Here is a 26,049-nt window from a genome sequence, read left to right as displayed (position 1 = left end):
TTGATTCTTGTTCAAAAAATGAGGAAGTTTTTGCCTTGAAAGTTTTATTTAACATTTAATATTTTGGCTATAACTTTTACGATCATTTTCAACACAAAACAATGGAACAGCATCGTCGAATGCCACTTGTTGCAATAAATCTGTCATAAGTGTTCCCATTTTGGATATAAAAAAATGTATTTCGGTCATATCTGCTGAATACGTCTTCCGATTTGGCCTTTTTTTTTGTAAAAAAATAATAAATCGACCATAACTTCCGAGTCCATTATCCGATCAGCCCAATAGAACAATTCCCCGTCGAACACAACTTAATGTGAGCAAATCGGTTAATGGTAAGTGCCTGAAAAAATGGTGACCTACCATTGGTGAGACATATCCCGATTTGGTCCCGTTTCAATAGGAAACAATAGACAGTATTCCCCATAGAATGCAATTTGTTGCTAGCAAGATAAAGATAAATGCTAAAAAAGTTGTTTAGATTTTTTGGGCACACACACAAACATAGTTCCATTTCGTCAAACTGAGTCGTTTGGTAGGGGAACTGGTTCTGTTTTCCATCTCACTGAACATATGTTCATCTCATCGCAAAACCAAGAAATACAGCACCAATCTCGTCGCTTTTTTTTTTTGCTAACACGCGCGCTCACTGCTGGAAAAAATCACAAAAATAAGAAACAAACCAAATTTCTTTTCATTGCTTTGTTTTTGATGGGATGAAAATAGGAGCTATGGGATGAAGTGCCTTCACGTATACTTTGAATACGAGAAAGGCAAAAACTGTTTTGTGGTCATAACTACTAAATTTTCCAGTCGAATGTAGCCTGCTGCGAGCAAAACGGTTAAGAACAATTGTCACGGAATACAAATTTAAAAGTACTCGCGTTTTCAAGGGCACACCACTCAATACGGGAGCAACGCATAACTGTCATTTTCATTATTTCACGATTGCTGCGACGCAGCAAATTTTGATTCCGTGAGCATTGTCCTTAAAGATAAGTGCTCAAAAAATATAAATAGACTTTTTAGTGCATTTTTGTTTGAGAAAATATTCGGTCCTTAACTTCTAAGTCCATAGTTCGATCTGGCCAATTACCAATAGGAAACCATGCTTCAGGATTTAACATCAAATGCTTTTTTTTGTTGGGGAATTAGAACTACTGCGTCCATTAAATAGTTCTAATTAATGAACGCAGTAGATCTAATTTCCCAACAACAAAAAATCAAATGCAACTTGTTGCTAGCAAATTGGTCGAGAATAAGTAACAAAAAAGTTGTCAAGCCTATTTATAACATTAATGTGTTAAAAAATTGTATTTTAGTCATAACTTATGAATCCATAGTCCGATCTGGACAATTTTCAATAGGATATAATGGAGCAGGATGGCGAGCAAATCGGTTGTAGATAATTGCTCAAAAAGCAAGCTAGACTTTTTACGCAGTTTTGGTGAAAAAAAAAGGATTTGGACCAGGGTTTCGACTTTTCGTTTCAATGAGACCAAAGCAAGCGTTTTTCGGGCCAAGGGAGAATCTTTTTTCTTTGTTAATGTTGACAATCATCTTTCACCCATCAATCTTTCTCCAGAATTAGCCTGGGAAGATAAACGAAAATCTTGCCTATTAGATGAAAATCCTTTTTCGCTTCATAACTTTTACTCTCTCACTCACTTTTCGCGAGAATTATCGCAGAACAATTACAAAATTGTATGGCCGCGCCGGGATTCGAACCCAGAATAGTAACAATAATAGCTGTGGGGATGCGCTTACTCTAGCTACACCACCACGTTATCTGTATGAAAGCGTTAAATTATTTGGTCCACATAAGCTACTACCATTTGCATTTATGGTCCCACGAAAATACTCGAATATGAAAGGAAAAGAACAAACCAACGTTTGGCGGCAATCGAAGTGAGCGAAAAATGGTTATCACTCTCCAGGCTGTTTTTCTTTCCCGAAAAGCGATTTCTCCTCGAAAATTTTGGTGAGGGAGCATCCTGTGCTCCTGAGATTGAGTGAGCATTACGAACCCTGATTTGGACCATAACTTCTAAAGGTTGACATGACACTCCATCTTTTTTATACGTTTTTTTTCTCGTCCTTTCTTCGTACAGTGTTTTTTTTTCTCGCTGTCTAGATTTAAGATTTATGTGGCCACAATTTTTGGAAGCGTGTCGAGTAAAGTCATTGAAAATTTTAAAACCTTTGACTAGCAAGTGATGGCTAAAAAAAAGACAATCGTTTGTGTCACTATTTAAGCAGGCGATACGCTTCTTAGTTGTAAAACGATTGGACTGTGTTCCTTTTGCCATTTTCGTACGCTTTTTTAAGAGCATCGTATCTGTTGATTTTTTCGCTGTACTTTGCTTAGAGAAGACGTTAGATACGAAAAGGGCCTTCACTTGAGAAAATCTGTGAAATGATTAATCCACCTAAAAGTGAGATAAAAATTTTACTTATCCATCGAAACCAGATATGAGGCTAGTGTCTTCGGGAAAGTTGTAGCGGATGGTATTTCAAGCCACTTTGCCGAAGACATCCAATACCTATGGCTTATATATTACGAGATATATTTTTATTTGGAATTTCGTTGTTGGAGGCATAGAGTGTGATGTTCTGGATGATAGATAATGTGGGCTCGCTTGACTGTGAATATACAACAGTAAAGCACATGTGAAGATTGGACAAATCAAGCATCCGAGAGATATTCAATTTGCAAAAAGAGCTAACCGTGGTGGAGGTTGGTACTCGGAATCTGATGGCTTTTCCGCAAACATGACCTCTGGGTGGTCTTGTTGTGTATGGGTTATCACACCTATCTAGAAAGTAGAAGGTTGAGGGTTCGAGTCCATTCAAACCAAATTTTACAAATTTTATATCAATTTGTCCATTTCGAAACACATGCTGTGCATATGCACAGCCAAGATATTCAACAACAATATCAATGATATGCCCAGGGTTTGAATCCAAAGGAGAAAGAGAAAATTTCTCACTTATCATGTCTGTATACACTCTCGATAGGTAGCATACCGTGAGAGACGTTTTTCGGTAGCTGTTACGATAATGAACTGATTCGGGGGGCTACAACCCATGATAAATTACTGTTGCAAACAAAACACAATAAAATGTAACATTTGTGTTGTCAACTTTGAATTTTTTATGAGTATGTCTCGTTCGAAAAGTGAACACATAATCCCGAATTGCGGTTTTCTGAAAATATGTTGTCCCTTTCAAGCAAATAATTCTAATTCCTTCATATTTAAATGTTGTTCCAAATACTGGTTTCTCAGTACCGTACAAACCAGTTCTTATAGATATTTGCGGTACCGGTATTTTCGGCACCGAAAATCACCGATATTCCCGGTATTTTCCGTTCAGCTACTACCGGTACCACAACCCTACCACCATTGCCTTAACCCGAACAAACGCCTACTTTTAAAGAAGGGATCACATTCTCCATTGCCATAATGCAAGCAAACGCCTACTTTTAAAGAAGGGATTCCAGCCATCATTGCCATAATGCGAACAAAGGCTCATAATCCGGTCAAATGCCTACGCTGCAAGAAGGGATCACATCCATCATTTTTTAAGACGAAAACATAATACTTCTTGCCTTTCACTGGGAAAACCCACCAATTGAGGAATCACAATTATCATTGATTATACTCGGCAAATTCATGCTTTCTACGAAATGATTATATATTTTCAATATTATAATATTATTATCGACCGGTGTTATATTCAGCATTCCGTTTTTTTCGCACTACTCAATCAAGCAACTAATTTAGTGAACACAAAAAAAATATGTCATATGTTATGCCTAATGACACTCACTTTTGACGCTGTTTACAATTATACCAAATTTCCATTATGCCAAATGGCCTTTATACCAAATGATCTTATGCCAAATGACTTTATGCGGAATGACCCGCTCCCTCCTTAACGGGTTAAATTGTTTTCTAGGGATCCGGCAAACTTCAATTAATTCAGATCTGGCTCAACGACGCTCCTCACGGTTTGATCGTTATTTTGGTTATTATTACTGCCGCAAGCACAGAAATTATTTTTGGTGGCAAAATTCGAAACGTGTTTGTATTCAAAAAGAAGAAATTAGATTAGTTGATCCATGGTTGGAATGTAATCACGATGACTTATGGCCATTCCTACTATTTTCCATTTCTATAGCCAACTTATCAGTCTACTGGCGAACTATTTAAAAAAATCCTCAAATGTGATTATTCTTCTTCAACGGAACTTGACCTCATGCATACAAAAACCATTATAGGTATAACAGGTATAACATACAATTATATAACACATTAAGCAAAAGAACATCGTGCGAGAAAGACTGTATCTGTACTTACTGTATCTATCCAACAGTTATGTCTACTTTTTCTTCTCATTGGCATAACATCCCCCACTGGAACATTGCCGCCTCGCTGCTTATAAGCTACAGTGTTCATTCACCACTTCCACAGTTATTAATCGCAAGGTTTATAAGCCATGTTACCATTTTCGCATTCCTATATCATGAGGCTAACACGATGATACTTTTATGCTCAGGGAAGTCGAGACAATTTCCAAACCGAAAATTGCCGAGACCAGCACCGGGAATCGAACCCAGCCACCCTCAGCATGACCTTGCTTTATAGCCGCGTCTTACGGCTAGGCTAGGCTAGGCCACCTTTCTGTCTACCCATATCTTAATTTATCTCTTTAAATGATAATGGGCGTTTTTCTTCGAATTGTGCTTTGCAAAGGAAATGTTCAATTTCCGTTGCCCTCAGCTCTCACATGTACACAATTTCATCCACTTTCATTGGAAACGACAAAAAAAGTAAAAAAAAACTTCTCAAGTATATCTGATTCCTCTGTTCTGATTGGTCATCAAATGTACATACGTATCGATGCCAACCTTATTTTCAGTTCATCAATTTGTGCACAATAATCTAAAACCACCATCATCGAAAAGATCACACATTCGACTTCATACCCAGTACTGGGGTAACCTCCCACCACAACCGTGGCCACCGTGCTGACCCACTAGACCAACTTATTTATAACCACAATTTAATCCAGCAGCAGTTACCGCGCCAACTAATACAGCATTCAAGTGTGACTGACTAATTAAAACTATTTCATTACCACCTCCAGCCTCCAGTGTACCACCGTTTTGCCCGGTCCGATGAATCAGCCCTAAACCGTGTTAGCTGCACTCTGGGAAAATCGCTCGCGGCAGTGTTGATGTCGGTTGGATATTCGTAGGATATAAAAAAACAGCAAACCGAAGTGCAAACGGCGGGGAGCTACCAGCTAATAATCACAAAGTTTTCCGCTTGCTCCAACGCTCCGGCTGATCCTTGCCTCACGTGAGGCTTGGGATAGATTCAATTTATGCTCTTACAATTTAGGAGAATGTCGTAAATATATGGACAGCAAGAACTACGCAGTTATAGCAGCTCTGGTTATATTAGAGAAAATCATTTTTGGAAGGAAAAAAAACCTGGAGTTAGTGAAATTTTATCTTTGAACATGATTTACCGAATTTTCATTACCATAATGTACTAGAAAAAAGATCATAAGCTGTTCAACTGTCGGCTGCATCCCTCTATAAGTTTTAGAGTGGCTGAGGCTTGAAAGTAGTTAGGACCACGCACTAATTACGTAATACGCCAAGAGGGGTAGAAGTGGTCCTACATTTCCTTAAGCTCACAAAAAATGTATTTAAAAAAATACAGAAAATAAAAAAGAACAGAAAACCCCTGCAAAATCTTTTACGTAATTAGTGCAACGCCCCTTTTGAAGGAAATCATAACTGAAGTACGTAGCTCAAACACAGCAACACGCGTCCCAGTCCAGCCATTTGAAGCAAAAGGGAACGAATTTCACTGTGTGTACCATTTTGGCACCGAGCGAGTAGGACCGGCATGATCAAAGCACCAGGATTGCAAACCAAATTGGTCATGACGATGACTGAAAGTGTGGAGAAAACTACGTTCAATGGGCAACTGGAACGACCCTGCTGGGGACCACGGGTGGATTTAAACCCGACTAATTATTCTCTTGGTGGAGCGAGTAAAATATGCAAATGCGAAAATAGTAAGAATGAATCGAAATAGATTTGCATATAGTTTGAAATAGGAACCGAATATTTATTTACACCAGAAGAAGGTTGTCGTTTAATGCATTTTGTGACCCGAAAAGTATAGCAGCCCTTACTTTGCACCTGGGAGGGAGAAACAGATTCAAAAAATGTGTGTGTCAAGCTGAGCCGAAATCTAGCTGTCACGACATGTCAGTGCGAGCCGAGAACAAAACTCTCGTCAAGAAAATTTTGTAAGGCAATTTAACAACAATAACACGCAAAACCAAATTTAGTCATTATGGTTGGCGCCTCCGTTGATTGTGTTTTCTTGTTGAAAATTTACTTGTTGCTCGACAACAGTATTTATTTATTTGATGTGTAGTATCGAGAGCTCCCTCCCAGCTTTGCACCATTCAATGTGCAAAAACGATCCATAAAAAATGAAAAACGATCCGCATCTGAATGTTCCATAAAACGCTACCATAAATCCATAAAATAGTTCAGGAGATTCCAAAAAGAATTCTTTTATGATCCATATCTATGAAAAATGATCCATAAAAACTATATTTTGATCCATAAAATTTCAAATTTGCGCAATTTTTATCCTGATGATGATCCATAATTTCAGTAATATGATCCATAATTTTGGTCATATGATCCATAATTTTGTTTATATGATCCATAATTTTGATAATGTGATCCATAATGCTTAGAAAGAAGGCCAATGAATAGATCCACATATTTTATAAAATCTATGGATCATTTATCAAAATTTATGGATCATATCACCAGAACTATGGATAATTTGAACAAAGTTATGGGTCAAATGGTCAGAATTATGGATCAAAATATAGTTTTTTATGGATCATTTTCCAAAGGTTTATGGATCATTTGTCATATGTTCATGGGAAAATAGCAAGAATTGTATTGTTTTTCTTGACCATATTAATGAAACATATTTCCCTATTAATTGCTAAATTTTAGCTTAGTTATGTATCGAAAAATTATTCTTTATGGAATCTCCTGAACTATTTTATGGATTTGTGGTAGCGTTTTATGGAACATTCAGATGTTATTTATGGATCGTTTTAATTTTTTTATGGATCCGCCTTTACTGTTATATGCAAAAGTATGTTTTGCCGAAAAGTATGCCTTTTTCCACAATTGCATTCATTGGATCATCAATTGCACATTGAACGGTAAAACCAAATCCACTGGTACAACGGTGCTTTTTTAACAGTTCAGCTCTATTCTAAATGGTATCGGTGGGTAAAAGTATCGATCGTCCAAGCGTCCGAGTATCCAAGCGTCCAAGAAAGTCTGTGTAAGAAACATACTGCTTAAAAGTGAGTTCTGCGTCCAAAATTACTCCCAAAACCTTCCCATTATTTTCACGTTCAATCACTTCTTCCTGCAAATGGTAGTTGAAGCGTATAGGATCCTTTTTCCGTGAAAATGAAATTACCGAGCATTTCTTCGGATTCATATCCATCCGGTTGATATCGCACCAATCGTCGAAAGCTTGAAGCTCCGACTGTAGGAAATAATAGCCGTCGAGGGAGCGGATTTCAAAATATACTTTGAGATCGTCTGCGAAGGACAATCGTGGAGTTCACAACCAGTACTGTATTTTCTCATTTTCAATGAGAGATGTCACGCGATGTTTACATATCTGCTGCTTGCAATATCTATTGAAACGCGAAGGATGAATGGCATGCTACATGCGACTCGGTGAATTGAAGAAATATGATTTATTTATCGACTAGTTACTATTCTTCGCATATTTCTATTAAAATAACTTAGAAATTTTAATTTTAAAATAAAGCACAACATCCTTTCATGTCTGCCTTTCATGCGAAATTGATCAAAGAACCCACGACTCTTTCATTTGGTCGACTGAAATAGAAAAAGGTCTCTGTTCTATGACGATTACGATCTTTTGCAGTACTGTTCACAACACTAAATGTACATAATTAAAGTAGAGTAGAAATATGATTGCTCCCAAATGACTTCCTAGGGGAATTCCAGATGTAAAGGTAAAAGTAGAATGCACACCTTCTCTTGAAGAATATTATTGAGAAACGACGTTTAAACGTAATGAGGGCACTTTACAATTGCCCAGGCTTGATTTTCCTCGGAACAACCACCTCACTGTTGTTACCAGGGATGGGGATGACCTACGAGATCACTTACTTCGAAAAAATTTCTTTCTCCTGAGTGCCGTAAACATTCAATTAAAAATTAACTTTGATTGTACTTAAGTCGAATGGCGATCTCTTTCCTTGCTTATGTAGTTGAGTTGGAATAGGATGACTAACTGGTACAATCACACAACCCTACTTCACCGAGCGCAGTTGCTGATGAAGCATGTGTGAAGCTACCATACAATACTAAATACTCATCCTACTCCGAAGGCAATGTACAAAGCAGTACGTGTGAAAGATATGACTTTTAAAAAGATTGTGCGAGTTCTGCTATGCGCCTGCTAATGTTGGAAATTTGGTCTCATTAGTACCCGGTGGGCTGCAAAGGACGACATAGGTACTTCGTAGCTTTGTATTCAAAGCACCTGTCTAGCGTACTGGAGTCGTGGGATCAAAACCCACACAAGGAATTTTTTTACCCTCCAATACTTTTTGAAACTAAATATCTCACATGCTGTGTAATTGCACAAATAAAGTGTCAGGCATGCTAAATCTTGTGGAAATTCAAATGAATTTTTTGAGCAAATTCGAATAAATTTCCCGAGGAAATTCCAATGATTTTTTATTGACAAATTTGAATGATTATCCGAGGACAGGCTTTGAATTCAAAAGAGAATGAAACTATCTCTCACTTATCACCTCTGTATACATTTTCGATATGTATCATACAGTGAAAGAACTATTTTCACAAGCTGGCATGATAATGAACTGAATCGGGGAACCATACCCCATGATAAATTTCTTTTAGTAAGGAAATGCAAATGAATTTTCAGTAGAAATTCAAATGAATTTCCCGTGAAAATTCGAATGAATTTCTCGTGAAAATTCGAATTAACTTCCCGGGAAAATACGAACGAATTGGAAATTCTTAAAAAAAATCCTGGGGTAATTCGAATTTGAAAAAAATGAATGAAATTTGAATGAATTTTCAGTGAAATTCGAATGAATTTCCCGAGAAATTGATTTCCTGAGAAAAATAGAATAAATTTCTCAAGAAAATTCGAATCAACTTCCTGAGAAAATTCTAATGAATTTCCGGTGGAAATTATAACCTGAGGAAACTCGAATAAATCTACCGACGAAAATCGAATGATTTTCCCGTGTAATTTTGATTGAATTTCCCATGGCATGGCAAATGCTGGGTAAAGCGTACCATTGGTACTTCGCGTACCTGAAGGAATAAAATCCTCATATCGCGGTCCTTAGCCTCTTTCCCAGCAACTCCTATCCCTACCTCCCCGTGGTGCTGGCCGGGAAACGAGCAACCTTAGGGAAGATCGGGTAACCAACCCCGGTGGGAACTATGGTCGTATGCTGACAGGGAAGGGGGGGTTTGTGGATTTGCTCTTCTCCGGAGGTTCAATTCTTACTGAGCGTCTGTTCTCCATGTCAGGATCGGCTCACAACAGCGTCTGTTTTCCATGTTATGGGCGGCTGATCATCGTCCGAGTGCCAGCGAGGGACTTTATGAGAAACTGTGCACCTTGGTCCACCGAGAATAAGGATGAATGGTCTCCCGGAAATTTAGGGGGTTTGGTGTGAGGCCATGCAAGCCAGCCTTTGAAAAATCATAAGCAACGAACAATCAACAACAGAGTACGGACCGGAACCATCGGCGAAGACCACTGTGACGAAAAGGGACTAGCGATTGGAAACTTGGTTCGTGGAACTGCAAATCTCTCAACTTCATCGGGAGCACACGCATACTCACCGATGTGCACAAGGACCGTGGATTCGGCGTTATAGCGCTGCAGGAGGTTTGTTGGAAGGGATCAATGGTGTGAACGCTTAGAGGTAATCATACCATCTACCAGAGCTGCGGCAACAAACAGGGGCTGGGAACAGCTTTCATAGTGATGGGCGATATGCAAAGGCGCATGATCGGGTGGTGGTCGATCTATGAAAGAATGTGCAGGTTGAAGCTCAAAGGCCGGTTCTTCAACTTCAGCATAATCAACGTCCATAGCCCATACTCCTGAAGCACTGATGATGATAAGGACGCATTCTACGCGCAGCTGGAATGTGAGTATGACAGCTGCCCAAGCCACGACGTCAAAATCATCATAGGAGATTTGAACGCTCAGGTTGGCCAAGAGGAGGAGTTTAGACCGTCTATTGGGAAGTTTAGCGCTCACCGGATGACGAACGAAAATGGCCTACGACTAATTGATTTCACCGCCTTCAAGAATATGGCCATTCGCAGCACGGCACTTCTCCGACATTATCGACATCGGGACATATCGTGGCGCTAACATTGACTCTGACCAATATCGGATGATGCTTAAACTGCGCCCTGAACTATCCGTCATCAAGAATGTTCGGTACCGACGACCGCCGCGGTACGACCTAGAGCGACTGAAGCACCCTGACGTCGCCACTGCAAACGCGCAGCATCTCGAGGCAGTGAACTCGATGGGGCCCCTCTTGAGGACTGCTGGAATACAGTTAAAGCAGCCATTAACGACGCAGCGGAGAACAACATCGGATTATGTGGGACGAAGTCGACGGAACAATTGGTTCGACGAAGCGTGCAGACAGATTCTGGAGGAGAAGGACGGAAAACCGGAGACAGCAGACTTGCCTTTTTCAGGAGAAGAAGCGGAGATCGAAGAGATGGAACAGCTGTGCCGTTCTAAAAAACAAGCAAGTTCTATCAGAAGCTGAACGCATCCCGCAAAGGCTTCGTGCTGCGAGGCGAAATGTGCCGGGATAAGGATGGGATCATCTTGACGGACGAACGTGTGGTGATCGAAAGGTGAAAGCAGCACTACGAAGAACATTTGAATGGTGTTGAGATTACAGGCAGTGAAAGTTAAGGTAGTGAGGGACATGACTACGTCAGTTTAGCGGACGATGGAAGCCAACCAGGCCCCACGTTAAGGGATGTTGAGGATGCCATCGAACAGCTAAGACCAATAAGGCAGTTGGTAAGGATGGTATCGGAGCTGAGCTCATCAAGATGGGCCCGGAAAAGCTAGCCACTTGCCTGCACAATCTGATAGTCAGAATCTGGGAAACTGAACAGCTACCAGAGGAGTGGAAGGGGTTATATGCCCCATCTACAAGAAAGGCGACAAGCTGGAGTGTGAGAGCTTTCGAGCAATCACCATCCTTAATGCCGCCTACAAAGTGATATCCCAGATCATTTTTCGACGTCTGTCACCGTTAATGAATGAGTTCGTGGGAAGTTATCCAGCCGGCTTCGTTCGTTGATTGCAAGGCGGCATACGACAGTATATACCGCGTAGAGCTTCGGAAAATTATGCTTACCAGATTGATCAAAGCAACGATGGATGGTGTGCAAAACTGTGTGAAGATTTCGGGCGAACACTCTAGTTCGTTCAAATCGCGCCGGGGACTAAAACAAGCTGATGGACTTTCGTGCTTGATGTTCAACATTGCGCTAAAAAGTGTCATGCGGAGAGCCGGGTGTAACAGCCGGAGTACGATTTTCAACAGATCCAGTCAATTTATTTGTTTCGCGGATGACATGGACATTGTCGGCCGAACATTTACAATTGTGGCAGAACTGTACACCCGCCTGAAACGTGAAGCAACAAAAGGTGGACTGGCGGTGAATGCTTCAAAGACAATGTACATGCTTGTGGGCGGAACCTTGTGGAAAACAGTATTACGATAGACGGGGATACCTTCGAGGTGGTCGAGGAATTCGTCTACCTTGGATCCTTGCTAATGGCTGATAACAATGTAAGTCGAGAAATACGAAGGCGCATCATCTGTGGAAGTCGGGCCTACTACGGGCTCCAGAAGAAACTGCGGTCAAAAAAGATTCGCCACCGCACCAAATGTGCCATGTACAAGACGCTAATAAGACCGGTTGTCCTCTGCGGACATGAAACATGGACAATGCTCGAGGAGAACTTGCAAGCCCTGGGAGTATTCGAGAGACGGGTGCTCTTTTGCGGTGTGCAAGAAGACGGTGTGTGGCGGCGAAGAATGAACCACGAGCTCGCCCAACTCTACGGCGAACCCAGTATCCAGAAGGTAGCTAAAGCCGGAAGGGTACGATGGACAGGACATGTTGCAAGAATGCCGGACAGCAACCTTGCAAAGATGGTGTTTGCTTCCGACCCGCAGGTACGAGACGGCGTGGAGTGCAGCGAGCGAGGTGGGCAGACCGGGTGCAAAACGACTTGGCGAGCGTGGGGCGCATTCGAGGCTGGAGAGATTCGGCCTCGAACCGTGTATTGTGGCGTCAAATTGTTGATTCAGTGTTATCTGTTTAGATGTAAACTAAATGAATGAATGAGCTCGACCACCAGAGATATGAGATTCGGCCAGTAGCCGTTTCCTATAATGTTGTTTAGATCAGAAGTTCCCAAGCTTTTTGGATAAGCGACCCACCTGACAGAATCCTATATTTTTGCGACTTACCAGGTACCAAATGCATTGGATAAAAATGAGTATGCGTTAGATTGAACAAATCATGAAAAAATGCTTCATACCACTTCATTGAATTTGGATTGGATTTGTATTGGATTTGGATTGGATTTGGATTGGATTTGGATTGGTTTGGATTGATTTGGATTGGTTTGGATTGGTTTGGATTGGTTGGATTGGTTTGGATTGGTTTGGATTGGTTTGGATTGGTTTGGATTGGTTTGGATTGGTTTGGATTGGTTTGGATTGGTTTGGATTGGTTTGGATTGGTTTGGATTGGTTTGGATTGGTTTGGATTGGTTTGGATTGGTTTGGATTGGTTTGGATTGGTTTGGATTGGTTTGGATTGGTTTGATTGGTTTGGATTGGTTTGGATTGGTTTGGTTGGTTTGGATTGGTTTGGATTGGTTTGGATTGGTTTGGATTGGTTTGGATTGGTTTGGATTGGTTTGGATTGGTTTGGATTGGTTTGGATTGGTTTGGATTGGTTTGGATTGGTTTGGATTGGTTTGGATTGGTTTGGATTGGTTTGGATTGGTTTGGATTGGTTTGGATTGGTTTGGATTGGATTTGGATTGGTTTGGATTGGTTTGGATTGGTTTGGATTGGTTTGGATTGGTTTGGATTGGTTTGGATTGGTTTGGATTGGTTTGGATTGGTTTGGATTGGTTTGGATTGGTTTGGATTGGTTTGGATTGGTTTGGATTGGTTTGGATTGGTTTGGATTGGTTGGATTGGTTTGGATTGGTTTGGATTGGTTTGGTTTGGATTGGTTTGGATTGGTTTGGATTGGTTTGGATTGGTTTGGATTGGTTTGGATTGGTTTGGATTGGTTTGGATTGGTTTGATTGGTTTGGATTGGTTTGGATTGGTTTGATTGGTTTGGATTGGTTTGGATTGATTTGGATTGGTTTGATTGGTTTGGATTGGTTTGGATTGGTTTGGATTGGTTTGGATTGGTTTGGATTGGTTTGGATTGGTTTGGATTGGTTTGGATTGGTTTGGATTGGTTTGGATTGGTTTGATTGGTTTGGATTGGTTTGGATTGGTTTGGATTGGTTTGGATTGGTTTGGATTGGTTTGGATTTGGATTGGATTTGGATTGATTTGATTGGATTTGGATTGAATTGGATTGAATTGGATTGAATTGGATTGGATTGGATTTGGATTGGATTTGGATTGGATTTGGATTGGATTTGGATTGGATTTGGATTGGATTTGGATTGGATTTGGATTGGATTTGGATTGGATTTGGATTGGAATTGGACAGGTGGGAGCAGTACTAAAGCGAAATTTTCTCGCATACTGATAGTGAATGGCGCAATCGGTCCCTTTTCAGGACCATTATTTTTGAAAGAAGAAGGAATGTTCTTACTTTCGTTTTGCTCCTGTTAGTGACGGCAAAGTTTTGCTAGTGATGGCCACTGACGGGTAATTGCTGCAGCATTTTATTCATAAAGATGACATCTGTAGCAAGTATGCGGTAAATCATTGAGTGGCTGTCGTTGGTGACAGCAGAATTGTCCAAGTGTAATTTTCTCTCTCATTTTTTATTTTAGATTTTTTAACAAATTCTTTTGAACGCTGCCGATGCCGATGACAATCGCACGATGATTTCGATTAAAACCGCGAACGCATGCGGGAGAGCAGGTTTTTGAATTGACTTGAGCCGACGTCTTCACCGGTAGCAGTTCAAGTAACATCTGTGATGGTCGTCGATGGTGTTTGAAGAAAATGTTTATGCTTAGAACAGATTATGATATTTTTTTTGCGATTGTATCATGCACGTTTCACGCTGTTAATATTAGACATAGAGCAATTAGACAAAGTTGTAGAGGGTAATCAGCGCTTGAAGTCCGCCATACAACACTTTTCGAAACTCCGCCTCTGGAATGAGTTATTGGCTGAATACTAAATGATAATGAAATGATAAGTTTAATCCCTGGTGAAAATGCGATTTAATTTCTCGTGGAACTTGAAAGAATTTCCCGAACCGATTCGGGAGATTTTACCGTGTCGAAAAAACTGCAATGCATTAGAATTTCATATGAAATTATAGAATATTTTTCCGTTGAATTTTGGTGGGATATCTTGCAGAAAAATTCAAATAATTTGTTACTGGAAATACCAAAAAAAAATAACCCAGTGGACTTTTAAAAGAAGTTTGGAATGGTTTCCAGTAGAATTTTGTAAAAAAAATCCCATCGAAATTCAGACGAATATGAACAAATCTTAAGAGTGCCTCATATAAATTCTAAAGAGTTCTTGTAGAAATTCGAAAGAATTCACGATGAAAATGTTAAAGCATATCCCTCGAATATTCCGAAGATTTTCCATGAAATTACTGAAGTACTTCGCGGGGAAATACCAAAAAAATCTTGTATAAATTTCGAACAATAGAAATTGAAAAACCTTCTAGATGAAAATTTCAAATGAATTCACGTGGAAAAATTGTAGAAAAAATGTAAATCAGAGAAATTTTCTCTGGTTATTTGATTAAAACAGCTTTACAATTTCCCGTGGAAATAAGAAAAAAAATTCCGTGGGAATTCCTCTGATTTTTCAAAGTTTTTTCAGCAATAACTCCAAAGAATTTCCCTTGAGAATTCCAAAAATTATTTTGCTAAAATCCCGCAAGAGAAGATCCATAAAATACGTTACGTAAATATCAATTTTCAGCCCCATCCTCCCCTTTGTCACGCTTTTTGTATTAAATCTCCAAAAATATTGTATTGTCGCGCTTATCTTTTTCTAGACTTTCGCGGCGGTCTTACTCTCGCAGGCTCGACTGCGAAGGTAGACGTCAAGATAGCCGCCGGGTTAAAAGATAGGGAAAATTTTCCCTCTCAAAACAAAACCACGTGCTTTTCGCCAAATGACAGCAGTACTCGATTGTATTAGAGAGAGGCAACCGGAGTCACTGAGTACATGGAGAGTGTTTATCATGACAAGTGCATACGGTGGGTAAGATTTTTATTGACTCTGTCGTGTTTAGTGACTGTTGCGATTACCTGAGAAGCAGCCAGCAGGACGCCGCAGTATTCTATATTTTCTCGAGATGCATAATATGGTTCGTCACGCTTCTCAAATTCCCCCTCAACCAAACTCAACCAAATCAAATGAGTTGTGAACAATAACTATGTAGGTATGTATGTTGAAAATAAAAGGTTCTTGGTCTTCATAGCAGTTATATAAATAGTTTTCAGTCAAGACCGTTGTGAAAAGCATCTAATCGGACTATAAAATTCGAAGCTCATTGCAACTTGGTCACACCCAAAAATTCAATGGAACGGGTAAAAATGAACGTCAACGTCGCGTCGTAGGCACCACTGATTGCACATAAAAATATGTCGCTTGTCGTTGCCATGGACGATGCACACAAACAACAAGTGAAGCAAATCCCGGAGCATCCGGCAGAAACAGGAACTGGACAAGAGTTTTCTAATTAATTTTCACTCCCGTAGGTGCACGTAACAACATGGTTCCTGTTACCAACTTTGATGGTCTGGCTTGGTCCGTGGCGTTATTTTAAAACAAAAAGGGAACATGGATACAATGGACCATGGGTTTCCAAACTATCAGTCGCTCAGCTTGTAAAACTCGTTGGCGAAGCATCACGCTTCAGATTGCCATGCAAAATCGTATCGTTTCACTAAATTGTCGAAAAATGTATCTGGGTGTAATAAAGTGTTTACTCATGCAAGAATATTCATCGTTCTATGCCAAGAGTTTTTCCTAGCACTGTCTGTTGTTCAAGGACCATACTTGGGCCCAGCGTATACTGCCCAGATAATTTTTATTACGTACATATTTTGTTATCCACTATCAGAGAACTCGCAATAATGTGTGAAGTTATTTTAAAAAACAATCTGAAGAAGCAAATGAACTATTTAAATTTAAAACCTTAAATTATGACTCAATAAAAAAAAAACAATCGTGTTTATTAGTTGGTTCACGCAAGTAAAAAAATCATTGGGACCCTCTGCAATAAATGAAAATACGTTCACCCGAGCTGGGAAGACAGTTGGGGGTTGATTGTTTAGAAAACTTTTAATATTTCCGTCGAGTGGGGTACGCAGAGCTGGACACGTCAGAAGCATTTTGCTACCGAGGTAAAATTGTTTATTCCGCTCTTCATTTCCGAACCTGTATAGTTTTTATTTCATTTTGATCTATGCAGAATAATCCATATTGAAACTCAATCATGGCGTGGCTAACAATATGATACAGTCCCGAAAAATGGGGGATAACAACATGACATCACAATTAGGTGTAAAGTTTGTATATACTCAATTTTCAGCTCGTATTTGAGGAACAAAACAGTCGGTTTTCGTTTGTTTGGTTGACGTCAAAGAAAATCAACCGTGAAACACCAATAGTTCGCAAAATTACGTACACTGTTCTCAATTCATCAATTCTTTAAACTTTATTTCTTTTTTTTTAACTCCGATAGATCAGATGATGACTGAATGAAGTTTGAAAACAATTGTTTGGTTTCTCTCTTAATTTCTTAAAAGCCAACAAAATCCCTTCATAACGAAAATGTTGCTTATAATAATCTTGAATTATTAATTGCAAAAGTATTGCATGCAACTAATAAAAACGTTGCCAATGAGTTATTTCTCGGTACTCGATACTGCTCTCAAATCTGACGAACAAGAGTCATCCAGCTAATCCCGCATTCTACAACTTTATCAGCATGTTCAAACAGAATAAATAACATTCGCCGAACGACTACGCTTCGAGCGCTTTAGCGTCAACTAAGCCTTTGAATGACATGTCTCCGATTGGATGGCACATTCCCGCGCATCCGATTTCCCAACGCATCCTCGTTCCGCACACACCCTCTCGATGCCGGAAAATGTCAAACCTCAATTGTTTACACATTCTTCCGTATTCAATAGACTATGTGCCTTGCCATCCGTAGCATGTTCGCCGTTCGCCGGGATGAACGCCTGAACACGCGTGACAAACAAATCCAACTTCTCAAGCCTGGAACACGTACAGAGACACACTTTTTCCAGTCAACGCTTCTCCATCAACAGGATTGAGAAAAATCGCAACAACAATGATTTCCCCGCCCCCCGGTTTTCGTAACCCCCTCCAAGTCACTCGCACACAATATAATCCTGCCAGCACTCGAACGCGTTGGAGCTTTTAGCAGAGCCGAACTGCTTCCACCGACAGATCCACATCATGACTTTTCCTCATCAATTTTATTCCAACTATCCCATTTCGAACGACGTAATCCTTTTTAACGGAGTACCGAGAGCCGGCAGAATAAACCCTCACCTACCATATAGCCAGCCAACCTATTCGATGCGCAGCAGACGTGCTCCTATTTGCCGGGTGATGTTTCCCTTTCCAATCTGCACGTATTACTGTTTACCTCGGCTCGGTTAGGCTATATGTGGGAAAAGCTGCTCTGGTGTACGGCGACTAAGCTTTCCCGTTCCGCAGTATCTATTTGCCGTAGTCGATTGGCTGACTGCACGGGAAGCATGGGGCAGTCGTTTGCCAGCGCATAAGCTGGTTGCCCCGGAAATTTTCAATACAATTACAATAACAATAAAAATTCCTCAAGGAAAATCGGAAATTTGTCTGCACGAATATTATAAAATTTTACTAAGCGAATTGGAGTGAATAATTTGATTTGAAATTCTATTAAACATTCCATTACAAACCAAAATTTTCCAACAGTTAAATTGGTAAAGGTTGGTAATGTTAAAACATTGTACACATCCACATCCCTACCTAACCTACACTGAGCCAAAACATCCATCCGATCATTGACTGAAAACCGATTCTCATGCGCCCTCTAACAATATTCACTCGAATTTGGACAAATGCATATCCGATATTGGAATGAGCCAGGCAAATAAAATCAAATGATCATCTTACTACATTCCACTATTAAAATATTCAAACGGTACGATAAGGAAATTTTACTAGGAATGATTAATATACTGCCCACAATCGCATATTTGTCCCATATGAACCCAGCAAAGATGGGACTGATATGCGATCATAGGCAGTATGCGGGTCAGTGTTGGCGGCAAATATTGGAAAGACATAGAAATGTTGAAAGTTTTTAAATCATTTATTGATCTAAATATTACAGAACAGTTGCAGTGTTATTGATTTCTTTTGTTTTGTTGAATTATCCGGAGTAAAGTTTCAGTAAAAACGTTTTACAAATGGCCACCGACTTTTTTTGCAACTAATCCAATGTTTTTCCAATGTCACTCAAAATCAAATGTTTAGCGTTCTAGGGTACATCCAACTCAGCATTCGTCGTTTGAATAAGCATTATCTGCATTAAAACTGAGAGGTCAAACACAAAGGGTGTATTTATAGGGTGTTCCAGAAAGTATAAGCACGATTTTGATGCGTTCCTATTGTTTTCAGATAAATTTTAAATGACATGTAATTACTGAGCATCATTGATTACATTATAATCTGTCGCTCTGTGATTCATAAATGCCGTTTGGTCAAATTTTTATGGAATGTGAAGCTTTCTCCTTGAAAAGCGCAAACGGACTTTACACGAATGATGCAATATTCCCAACATTCACTGAGTCGAATGGCAAAAATAGAAGATTATAGCATCGAAGCAATTTGCAATGCGATTCGGAAGTAAGGTGAGGAGTTTTATTTCAGCGCATGAAAAAATCTGAACGTAAATCGGTTCATATGAGCCATATGCTCGATCGGAAAATTGTTGAATCTTTTCCCGTAGAAATGGTACTTGTATTCAAGATTTGAAAAAATCTGAGAACATCGAAGAATAAAGTTGACCGAACAAGACACACAATTAACTACGGAATTTCAGCGAGCAGAAGCAGAAAAAAAGAAGTGAATAACATGCTGCATATGTTAGAACATGGGCCCATAAGTTATACGAGAAATTTTTGTTTAGAAGATTGTTATGCAAGGTGATGATGATGATAAACCATGAGTGAAGTTCGGTTATAAGATGCTTCCACAGTGCCAGTTCAACATGATCCGTGCTGGTAAAGTTTTGACGATGTTGATAAGCAAGTTTACTTAGGAAAATTCTGTAAAAAAAAACAATGGTTTTGTAAGCAATTTGTAATTGTGGAATTCTCTCAAATTCATTTGCAGCGATCGATACAATAACAGTTGATGTGTACGTTCAGGAATTCTTGTATCCGCGGTTACTGGACATTATCCGAAAGTATCATAACACAGTACTATTTTGGCCGGTTTTGATATCAGCATTATCACGCGATGAACACGGTAATCTGGTACAAAGCAAAAAGAATCGAAACCGTACTCAAGGAGATTGATCCTCTAAATCATTCCCAGGAAATTCCTATTATAACTTTTTGTGTTTTGACAATGGCATATTTGTGAAAGCATATCAAGGAAGCGGACTTCATCATAACTTTGAAAAAAAAAGATTGAAAATGTAGCCATAATCATTGACAAACGGTCCGTGCTGAAGCTAATGGGTACCCCCTGATCAAAATCCCACTCCTCCAAGTGAAATTTTCTTTCAAGATTCTGATTTTATTTATGTCTGTTTGTGATTGGAAATCATTTTACACAAGAGAAGATTGAGTCGAGACGAATATTCTTTAAAGTGCAAATCATGTATTTCATGTAATGAAAGCCTGGCCTGGATGGCGTATATCGCTTTTCAGCGGTAAGTTATCGAGTGGGGTCAGTAGCAGCGAAGCAAATTGTTCCGAATTTACATGCTGTTAGTGATTAGAAATGCGCATTGTAAAAAGAGCTCGGTCCTTCTCAGGATCACCACCAGGTTACATTTTGAAAATGAAAAAAGCAGTTGATCAGCAGGGTCATTGTGTTATTGACACTTCATTATTTGAAATGTCATTTTCAGGGAATCTTCGGGGAAATGTCCTTTTCAGGAAAAATATCATTTCCGGGTAATGCCATTATCAAGGAAATGTCGATTTCGGAGAGTGTCATTTCCATGGAAATGTAATTTTCGGAGGAATATCATTTCTGTGGAAATAGCGTTTTCCGGGAAATATCGTGTTCGGGGAAATGATGTGATGTTCGTGGAAACGTCACATTCGGGCAAATGTCATTTTCGGGGAAATCGGCAACAACATTCCAAAAAGGCGCAGCTAGTTTTATAAACAAAAGCTTCTTACGTCGCTGGTAAAATAATGTATGCTTACCCACGCAATCCAGCGCAATTTAATGAAAGAAAAGAATTCGCTGCTTTCATCAGTGGAGTTGGATTGCGTGGGTGGGATCTACTAAGCCCTCCAGTGAGAAAAGCTCTTGTTTACAAAAGCAGTTCACCCTTTTGAAATGTTGGCGTCAGAATGTTATTCTTAAAATAATGGGGGAAATGTCATATTAGAAGAAACGTCTTGTTCAGAGAAATGTCATATATCGGGGAATGTTATATTCGGAAAAATGTCATATTCGGAAAAATGTCATATTCGAAGGAACGTCATATTCCGAAAAATGTCATTTTAAAAAAACCTCGTTTCGCAAAATTGCCTTTTTCGAAAAAATGTTTATATTTCCATATTTCGATATTTTTATTTTTCACAATACCATGTTTTCCTGTTTTTGTATTTTAATTTTTTTTTCTAAGGCCATGATGACAGATATACAAAATCATCGGTATAATGGTTCGGTTGCCAACATTGACCAGTGAATAGCAGGCCATGACTTTGTCTTTTCTCCCGTCAGGTACGCACGGAGTTGCACGCTCGATAAGACAGTACACAAGCGATCAAATCAACGTATAGCTTATTCGGCGGAATTAGGCCGCACGTTTGGCGATCCTTTTGTTTTGTAAGTATCCTGTGGTCGTGATTGGGACATTTTTTCTTCGGTTTCGACTTGTAATGTCGAAGAGAAGAGCGCCGGAAGAAATAATTTGTTTTCTCATCAGTTTCGACTTGTGATGACGAAGACGCTCTGGAAGACTGTCGGATTGAATGATTTCCTCATCAATTTCGACTTGTAATGTCGAAGACGCTCTGGAAGGATGTCAGATTGAACGATTTGTTCATCGGTTTCGGCTTGTAATGTCGAAGACGCTGTGAAAGAGCGCCAGCATAAATGATTTGTTTTCTCATCGGTTTTGTTATATGATGTTGAAGCTGCTGTGATAGAGCGCCGGATTGAATGATTTGCTCATTAGCTTTGGGTTGTGACGTCGAAGACGCTCTGGAAGAGCGCCGAATTCTTCCAGGAGATCCACCGGCACTTCCACCAAGAATTTCTCTAGAATTTCCTTCGAGAATTATTCCGGTAGTTCTGTTAGCAGTTCCTCTGAAAATTTTTCCGGGAATTCCGGCAGAATTGGAATTTATTTAGGCTTCTTCAGGAATTTATATAGATTTTCCACCAGAAGCTCCTCCGAGAATTTCTCTGCGAGCTCCTCAGGGAATTCTCCGGGAGGTCCTCTGATGATGATGATGGTCCAGCTACAAACCCCACCAAAGGTTTCAGCTAGACGAGATTTGTCTATAAGATGAATTCTCTTGTTTCCGAGAATGCTTCTGGTAGTTTCCCCGGGGTTCCTTTGAAAAATCTCCCGGGAGTTTCTTCAGAAATTCTTCCAGAAAGTTCCTTCGAGAGTTCCTCCGGGAGTTCCACCAGCAATTCATCCGGGAGTTTCTCCGGAAATTCCTCCGGGAGTTCCACCAGAAGCTATTCCAGGAAATTATTCAGGCTTTTTTCAGGAAATCATTTAGGCTTTAGAAATTAAGCTGAAAATTCCTCCCGAAGTTTTTCCGATACTTTCTCTGGGAGTTCATCCGGGAGGTCCTCTAAGAATTCTTCTAGGAGTTCCTCATGAAATTCCTCCGGGAGTTCTTACTGGAGATCTTACGGGAGCTCCTCCGGCAGTTCCTTCGGTAATTCCTCCGGGAGATCCACCGGCAGTTTCTATGAGAATCCCTCCGGGAGTTTCACCGGCAGTTTCTCCGGATGTTTCTCTGAAAAGGAGCTCCTGGAGGAACTCCCAGAGTAATTTCTGGAGGAACTCCCGGGGGATTTTCTATAGGAATTTCCGGAGAAATTATCAGAGGAATTCTCGGAGGAACTGCCGGTGGAACTTCTGGAGAAATTTATTGAAGAACTACAGGAAGAATTTCCGGAGGAAATCCTGGAGGAACTCTCGTAAGAATTCTAGGATGAACTCCCAAAGGAACTTCCGTAAGAATTCCAGGAGGAACTCCCGGAAGAATTCTTAAAAGAACCTCCCGGAGGAATTCCCGTAAGAACTCCCAGAGAAATTCTCCTAGGAACTTCTGGAGGAATTTGTAGATAAATGTTTAAAGAAATGCTAAATGAATTCCTGGAAGAAAGCCTGATTGAATTCCCGACGGAACTACTGGTGGAACTTCAGAGGGACATCCGGTGGAATACCCTAGAGGAAGAGAAAAAATATTTCTGAAGGAACCTTCGAAATCCCATTTCCCGTGAAATTCCTGCCAAATATCGTCTAGGAATTCCCTTTGAAGTTCCTGGAGGTATTACCGGAGAATTTCTTGGAAGAACTCCCGGAGGAACTCCCACAAGCACTTCCGGAGGAATTCCCACATGGAAGTCCTGAAATAATTCTTAGAGAAGTTCCTAAAGGAATTTCCGAAAAAATATCTGAAGGAATTCCCAGAAAAATACCAGGAAGAATTAATGCAGAAATTCCCAGATGAAATCCTGAAAGTATTCCCAGATGAATTGCTGAAGAAAATCCCTGCGGATTGTTCCGAAGAAATTTCTGGAAGAACTCTTGGCAGATATCCGAGTAAATTCCGAGTGAAGTCCGGAAGGAATTCTAGTACACTTCCGCGGAAAATCTCCCGGAGAAATTCCTGAAGGAATTCCTGGAGAAGTACCTGAAGAAACTCCCGAAAAAATACCTGTAAGAATTTCTGAGGAAATACTTCCCGAAGGAATTTCTTATAGATTTACATGTGAAATTATGGAGCTAAATCGGAGGACTTCCGTCATAAATTTTTGAAGAAACTTCTGGTAGAATTTTGGGAAGAAATTCCGTATGTATTCTTGACGGAACTCTCGAATGCATGCCGGAAATGCCGGATTCTTCCTGATCTTGGAGAGAAGAAAAGAAACCTTCAATGAATTTCCTCGTGAATTTCCTGAAAAAAATAGTGGGGGTTTCCAAATATTTTTTGGAGAAATTACAATTACATGAGAAGGATTTTCGAACAATTTTCAGAGGAATTTGTGGATAACTTTCCGGAGGAATTTATAAAGTTCCCGGGGGAGCTTCTAGAAGGATTTCAAGGAGAATTTTTGAGCCCGAAATGTTTCGAGTTTTGAGCTTTCATATATTACGGATCCTGGATGCCCTAATAAGTTTTGGGAATCTTTTGAACTTCAACCACCTATTTCTGTATATGATTGGATCGTAAAGTGCACATGTTTGAGGGAATTCATTTCAGTACCCGTTCAATTTTTCCACAATTTAGGGGGGGGCGACTATACTATAGCAAACTATAGCAAAAAAAATCAAGAATAGAACAAACTAGAGAGCAGTACAGAGATTTTAGGCAATGAGGGTCCCGGAAGTCTTCAGATAATTTGAAAATCAATCCGAGTTGCCGATTAGCTTTTGCGATGATGTCGTTATAGGGCGGCTTGAATGTCATGTCTTGATTCAGTGTTACTCCTAAATCTTTAATCCTATTTACTCTCTCAAGGGTAGTACCAGAGATACAATAGTCAAAAACTATCGGCTTGTGTTTTCGATAAAAGGAAATAGCATTACATTTTTGAATACTGAGCGTCAGGAGATTAGCAAAGCACCAGTTCGCCATTCTACCCACACACGATTGCAGTTCTTCACAATCTTCGATGCTGTTGATAATCATAAAAATTTTAACATCATCCGCATAAAACAAACAAAAACCAGGAGGTAGAAGATCGTTAGATGTAAGGTTCAAAGAACATATTGCAGAAGTAAGTAAGGCTAAGAGGGAAACTGATAAGGGATTAAATTATGAGTTTAGGTCTAAGGTAGCTGAACATGTATATCAGGAAAATCATTCAATTACGACATCAAACATTAAAATTTTAAGAAATGTCTCTTCTCCGTGGAAACTTGATGTTGCTGAGAGCTTGGAAATCTACCGACAGGTACAAACGCGGTTGTTGAATAAAGATCAAGGAAATGGTAGCTCCTGGCTCTTCAAGTTTATACCTAAGCATTAAGCGCATCAAGCGAGTAGAAATAAGCACCGTAGTAAGATAAGTACCTAGATAAATTATTATACCTACGCATAGTATAAATAGTGTAAGCTGCGATCATTTTCTTCAAGTCGAGTCAAGTACAAGACACTGAAGACGGCCTTACTGTTGAGGTCGAAATACGTATCTGTCAGGATACAATTAAGTGGTGGAATTCAATGGGATTGTTCAAACTCGTCTTATGACAGGTGAAAACATTCCACTAAAGAGCTCAAAATAATTTTCTTATCAAAAACCAGGAGGTAGAAGTTGAAAAAGTTCGTTGATAAACGACGTGAACAAAATAGGCCTCATATTACTTCTTTGAGGTACACCAGAAGTATTGGAGAAGTATTCAAAGTGTGAAGATCCGATTTTCACAACTCTTTCTGTCAAACGACCATTCCGACCAAACGACATTTTCGGTCGTTGGTCCATTTCGGCTAAATTACATGTTCGACCAAACAAATTTCGGTATTGTCATTTCCAACCCTTTACGTCCTTTAGTCGAAAGCCATTCGGCGGAAAGCCATTTGTTCAGACACCACTTGGCCGAATAACACATTAGGTCGAAAGTCATCTAACCGAATTCCAATTTGGCTGAATTGAAAATTAGGCCAAATCGGTTAACATGTTTGCCCGAGAATGTCATTTGATCGAAAGAGACAAAGGGCCGAAAGAGACATGCGACCGAACTAGTAAATTTGCCAAAAACGGCGTTTGACCAAAATTGTCGATTGGCCTGAAATATCGTTTGGAGGAAATATCGTTTGGTGGAAAAAGTCGTACGGCAAAAAGGGCCATTTAGCCGAACGAGTCATACGGTTGAGATTGACATTTGCGAAACGTGTTGTATGTCCAAAAATTTCAACCAGTCCAGGCCTTTTTGCCAATCGACCTTTTCTGTCAAATTATCAATTCGGCCAAACGATCATTTTTACCAAATGACTTTTTCAGCTAACTGGCCGGTTCAGCCAAACAATGATTTCGGCACTTTGGCACTTTCTGCCAAACGACTATTTCGGCTGAAAGGAATGTTCAGCCAAATGGCCTATTTGGCTAAATAGGCCATTTGGCAGAAATTTTTTTTTGATAAGAAAATTATTTTGAGCTTTTTAGTGGAATGTCTTCACTTGTCATAAGACGAGTTAA

At 39.8% G+C, this 26,049-nt stretch overlaps 1 protein-coding gene across 11 annotated transcripts in view; it reads right to left on the bottom strand.

Annotated features, from left to right (window-relative positions):
* LOC134219152 (high affinity cGMP-specific 3',5'-cyclic phosphodiesterase 9A) overlaps window positions 1-26,049 on the bottom strand; it is a 782,997-nt gene that overhangs the window by 461,295 nt on the left and 295,653 nt on the right. The gene's annotated exons all lie outside the window — the stretch shown is intronic.

The sequence above is a fragment of the Armigeres subalbatus genome, chromosome 3 (genome assembly GCF_024139115.2).
Source record: "Armigeres subalbatus isolate Guangzhou_Male chromosome 3, GZ_Asu_2, whole genome shotgun sequence".
NCBI lineage: Eukaryota > Metazoa > Arthropoda > Insecta > Diptera > Culicidae > Armigeres > Armigeres subalbatus.
The sequence above is the reverse complement of the archived record's forward strand: the minus strand, read 5'-3'. Positions and strand labels throughout refer to the sequence as shown.